Here is a 6,238-nt window from a genome sequence, read left to right as displayed (position 1 = left end):
CAGAATTTCCGTCCTCTGCGTCGTCTTCACCTCACAGGGACACTAACTACAGCAGAGCCACGGTTAAAAAATAAAGAATTGTGAGGACGGAAACCGAAGAAACAGAAAGCGAGAAGAATCAGAAACCGCGAGAGTCCACAAACTGTCCCGTCCCCTCTAACTACAATCTGATTGGACAATTCCACTTTGATAGACAGGGCCTAGGACACGCCCCCAAAGCCTTGAGGAAAGTAGTGGACCCTGGCTGAGAGAGACTTAAGGGACAAGTTTTGTCTGCACTTTTGCAATGGCTCTGCCAGGGCATGCTTGCACTTGACCTGTAGAAGACACATCCATGGGTTAATAATGTCGATACATACATGCTATTCACAACTGGAAATTCCTAATATGACAATTATTCTGAACACTTTGATAAAGTGTCTCATATAGCTTGCCTCAAATACAGTTCAGGGCAACCTTGAACCCTTGATCTGCCTTCCTCCATCTTTCGAACGACGCTACGAGGACACTTGTGCCAATATGCAGGTTATACAGCACTAGGAACCCAGCTAAGAGCTTCCTGCATGCTAGGCGAGGACTCTGCCGACTGAGCCACAGCCCTGATTTTTTTTTTATTTAAATGTCATATTTTTCCTAGCTGGAGGAGTGAGATGGCTCTTCTTGGTTGTCAACTTGGCTACATCTGGAATCAACTAAAACCCAAGAGCTGCAGAAAATTTGATCACATTGTGAACCCCAAGACTGTGTACTGGAAAAACCCGTTTCTAGTTGTGGTGTGGCTCAGCCCTATCATACACCTTTAATCCAAGAGCTTTCTGTAAAAAGGATTTACCAAAGTCGGCCATAGTTCAAGAGGCAGAGCAAGCTACCAGTTGACAGTGTGTGAACACGGGAAAAAAACATGGAGAGTGAGAGGAAGTCTGGAGGATGGAAAGAGAGATACACAGGAAGTAGAAAGGAGGGACATTCTGTTTGAGAAGTTTTTAAGACAGCATGGAGAAGGTGAAGGATTTTCATTCTGGGATGTTGGCTGAGTAGGAAGGTCAGCTGTGTGCTCTCTCTGCATCTCTGAACTAGTAGGCTTTCACCCCAGCATCGGGCTCCTGAGTTTTATTGGTAAAATCTAACCTTTGGGATTTTGTTTAAAGACAACATTTGGGAACTCAGTAAGATAAAAGATGCTGGATTGAAGAAAAACTACTGAATAGATCAACCTGTAGAACTGTCAGCTCCTCCAGTACCATGTCTGCCTGCATGTCACCATGCTTCCTGCCATGACCATAATGGACTAAACCTCAGAAACTGGAAGCCAGCCCCAATTAAATGGTGTCCCTTATAAGAACTGCTGTGGCCAGGTCGTCTCTTCACAGCAATGAAACCCTAAGATAGTACCTATTTATTTGCTGCTAATTTCTTTGTAATTTACTCTGCATTTTAACATTCCTGAACATCTCAGGACCAGCCACATTCCAGGTGTTGTAAGCCCACCTTCCCTGGGCTGCCACCTGGCAAGTGCGTGTCCCAAGCTTCTCAGCTTCCTCAAAACAACACGTGCACAGGCACACACAAATACACAAACACAAAAAGCCCAAAAACAACGTCCTCTGGGAGAAAGGCCAGTCCCCTTAACTGCTGAGCCATCTCCCCAGCCCCAGGTATGTCTGTGTGTATGCACACGCGCCACATTCATGCAGCGCCCAGAGAGACCAGGAGAGGATCTTGAGTTCCCTGGAGCTGAGGTTACACCATAGGTGAACTGCACAGTGTGAATGCTGGGAACTGAACCTAGCTCCTCTGCAAAAGCAACAGGTGCTCCTAACCTCTGAGCCATTTCTCCAGCCACTCTTTCTGCTTTTAATAAATCCAGCTGTGCTTCATGTGGGCTCTGCTTGAAACCTTTTTCAGCAAAGCCATGAGTCCTAATTTTCTTCCCTGGGAGGAAATCTCTGAAAAGAATAAAGTCACAGTTGGGCATGGTGGCTCATGCCTTTGATTCCAGGACTTGGAGGTCAGGGGCTGGTGGATCTGTGTGAGTTCAAGATCATGCTGGTCTCTATAATGTGTTCCAGGCCATCCAAAACTACACAATAAGAGCCTGTCTAAGCAGGGAAGGAAGGAGGAAGGGAGAGATGGAGAGAGGGAGGGAAGGAGGGAGGGAGGGAGAGAGGGAAGGAAGGAGAAGGAGGGAGAGAGATGATAAGGAAGTTTCTAGTTAGGGATGAGAAATATTTTGCTCTATGTTATGTTTGCGGTTATGTGTTTTTCTACTTACAAACATTTGAGATCTTCACTGTTTGTGGTTGACTAAAGGGGCTATGAAGATTCTGAAGTAAATATTTTCTTTTTCCGATTTCATTGTCTTACTAGCATTTGTTGCTCGACTTTTTCTGAGGACTGTTCTGTGTTTGTTGCTTGTACGTTAAGATGCTGTCAGTCTGCCTCAGTGAGAACTCCACCATTCTGCTGGAGAATGGTCAGCCAGCCAAGAAACAAAAGTGCTTCTCTCGGGGCTGGAGAGACGGCTCAGAGGTTAAGAACACTCACTGTTCTTCCTAAAGGTCCTGAGTTCAGTTCCCAGCAACCACATGGTGGCTTGCAACCATCTATAGTAAGGTCTGCTGTGCAGGCAAAATGTTGTATAAATAATAAATAAATCTTAAAAAAAAAAAAGTGCTTCTCTCTACGCAGTATCCTAGCCCAAGGCCCTGTCCAGGTCTGTTGTCTTGACTCTCTTGAGGACAGGCAGTGAAGGCTCACTGTGCGCTGCTCATGTGCTCAGATCATCCTGATGCAATGTTCCCACTGCTAACGTGTGAACATTTGCCAACGGCTACGTAGCCAGGTGGTTACAGAACAGTGGCAGGACCCGCCCCTTCCTTCTCCCTAGCACTGGTTAGAGCTGAACTAATACACCTTTTCTATAAATCCTGGTCTCTAAAGCTTTGATTTGACATAGCTGGTGGCAATGTTGTAAGCGGTCCTAGGCAAGAAGCCCCACTCCATTCTGGGAGTTTTGACATAGGGCCCACCTTCAGAGTAGGGAAAACAGTGCTTTCCTCAGCAGGGGTCTCTTTGAAACGTCCAGAACCTAGATCGATGCCCCTCCACCCTTCTAAGGGCCTGAAAGCGAGTGTCAAAATCTTGAGGCTGTCACAATGAGTTCTTGGGTAGGCTACTCTGAAGTCTTGCTTCTGGATCCATCCGTGACTCGCCAGGACTTCCAGGAGAAAGTATCCAATGCGAATGCAATCAATTGAAGGAGTTCTTTCAAGTCTGATATCACCATTTCCCGTGTTTGCCAAATCTATTTATTTATTTACTTACTTTTAAATTTTCTTTTCAATCCAGATTACTGTTTGTTAGTCTAAACGACTTTGAAGTCATGGTGACACCGTGTGGTTGCCTGTATAACTGCATTTTGGATCTTGGAGAGTCCCAGTTTGATCTAATGAAGATGAATTGAATCTCCCCCCAACCCCCATCCAGTAGCTAGAGAGATAGCTTAGACACCTCTTTTTAAGAGAACTAGAGTTTGGTTTACAGTGCCCAACGTCAGGAGGCTCCTAACAGACAAGTCCAGGTGAATCCAATTCCTGAGGCTGCCTCAGGCATCTACACTATGGTACACAGATACACACTCTTAATTTTTTTTTTTTTTTCAAAAGAAAAAAAATCATTGGAAACAAAAGCAAGAACGTTCCTTCTAACTTTGTGGGATAATCTCCAGGGGACTGGAAACCTTTAGCCCATCACAGGTAGCTTAAGACCCCCCCCCCAACTGAAGAACACCCCCATTACCTGATTAGAAGGAACGTTACTGGCTCATCCTAGAAGAATGCCTAAGAAGCCAATTCTCTTATCTTTGACTACTTCGGTTCTCAGAGTTCAGTCCTCTGTGAGAGAAAGAATAGTCTTCCCTGGAAATTTTGTTTTGGTGTTTGGTTTTTTGTTTGTTTGTTTTTGAGACAGGCTCTCTCTACTCACCATGTAAAGCAGGCTGGCCTTGAACTCACAGAAACCCAACCTCCTCCCCGTGAATAGGGGGAAGGAAACAGAAAAAAATACAGAATTAGATATTGGAGAAATGGCAGAAGAAAACTGAATGCCACCAAAGGTTCTGCTAGAAACTCTCACATAATGCCTGAAACAAATAAAAACATACCCAGTGTTGATACAGAAACACAGCTCTCACCTCAAACAGAAATGAGAGATAGTTTATTCTGGAGCCAAATGAGTGGCCATGGTCCAGAACCAGAGTTAGGTTACCCCAAATTCCATATCCCAATATGGAAGGAGTTTCATGGATTTTTTTATAATACAACAAAAAAAGCCACAAATGACACTTTTAGAACACAGAGATGGAAACGTTAACTAGTAGTTACAGCAAAGCAGAGGAGTCTCAGCTGGAGGTTTAGACAGACCTTAGATGCTATCTGATGACACTAAGCCCTTTGATTGATGGAAAGTGGGGGCGTGGCTAAGTTAATGCAATTCAAAAAGTTTTGTTTTGTTTTCATCTGTTAGGACTCTAGGTTCTGTTCTGTCTGTTAGTTACAGAAGGTTAAGTCCTACACAGACTGGGGAAAGGAAGAGCGTTTTAGCAGGATCAAACAGAGGGAGGGAAGGAAAAATTTAGGGGTAGGGATAGTAGATAGAACACAGGTGGAGAGAAGAGATTAAGTGAATAGAGGGGAGAAACAGAGTTGTCAGTCGGGGGGGGGTGAGAGGATGTTTGAAAAAGCCATATGGAAACTACTATTGTATACGCTTAGTAAATATATATATTTTTCAATTTAGTTGTGGGTTAAGAGCACTGGCTGCTCTCCCAGAGGACCTGGGTTCAATTCCCAGCATCTACGTAGCAAAGCACAACAATCTATAACTCCAGTTCTGGGCATCCAACATGATCCGACCTCTGTGAGCACCAGGTACACACATGCACACAGGCAAAACACCCACACCCATACAATAAAAACAAACCAAGAGTTTTTTTAAAGTTTAGCTGAAATTACTCCACATAGGGGACAGTGCTTCTCCCCAAAATCACAAACTCAAACAAAAAGGCACAGTTCCAGGTGTGGGATATCTCCCTTCAAGTTGTTGGTCAGGGAATACTAAGAGACCCCAAAACAGGCTATTGCCCTTGCATTTGCTTACCCATCAGAACTTGGAATTAAGACCCTGCTGATGAAGGTCACAGGCAGAAATCGAGCTGGTATAACAGGAAACCTCCTCCCTAGGGAATCAGCTTTCACAGTTCCTCAAGGTGCAAGGCAGGCTTCTGGAAGAAAGAGGGTACTAGCAGCTGTGAGGCCCATGAACTCAGCCAGCAAGATGTGCTCATTGGTACATCAGTGGCACAGATTTCTTGGTGGGGGGTAGCGTGAACCATTAGCTAGATTTAAGGCGGACTCTCCAGGAAGGAATTCATGCCTGGCACTATTGACTTGGCCAAGAACTTGTGGCTAGAGAGGTTATAGACCTTGGGGAAGAACCGATCATTTTGTTGAACTGATGTGTTTGTTATGCAATGCCACACACACACACACACACATCCGGACCGAAGTCAGCACAAAGAACCATATGGAAGTTACCAACTAGTGACTGTTGAGTGCTCGATCCCAAACTGGATATCTATATTAAATCCCCTCCACCCAAGGCTCAGAGAAGGTCAAGGAAAAGAAGGTGAAAAGACTCTAAGAGTCAGAGCATCAGGGAGGGCCCCCGTGAAACAGTGTCTTCTGCATTCAAAGTCGGGGCTTCTCAAGAGAGCGCCATATCACTGAGACTCATTAGTTCCTCCTATGAGCAAACCCAAAGCAGGCCTACAGTCGGGCTACCCAGAAAATTTGGGAGCAGTTCACAAGTTTAAAGCCAGCCTGGGCAACGTTAGCTGGTAAAAGTGAAAACAGGGCTGGGGATATAGCCCAGTGATAGGGTAATTGTTTAGCGAGCAGGTCCTGGGTTTTAATTCATAGTCCTGGGAGGATAAAAAGGAAGTGTCTGGGCTTTGATGGAACCAGCCAGGTGATAGAAATTATCTGCCCATTGCCTGATCTAATATCTGCTTTTGGCCAAGGGGAAATCATTGAGCCAAAGTAACTTGGAGCAAATCTCCACAGACAAGCTTACCTCCTTTCCCACCCGTGCCACACTGACAGGGATCTTTGGGCCTCTGATCTCACCTGTTTCCCAGCTAGGGTGAGTGGGGAGATAAAGGAGGACAATGAATGCTGAG

Source organism: Psammomys obesus, unplaced genomic scaffold (genome assembly GCF_907164565.1).
Source record: "Psammomys obesus unplaced genomic scaffold, mPsaObe1.curated_primary_1811, whole genome shotgun sequence".
NCBI lineage: Eukaryota > Metazoa > Chordata > Mammalia > Rodentia > Muridae > Psammomys > Psammomys obesus.
Note: the sequence above shows the minus strand (reverse complement) of the source record.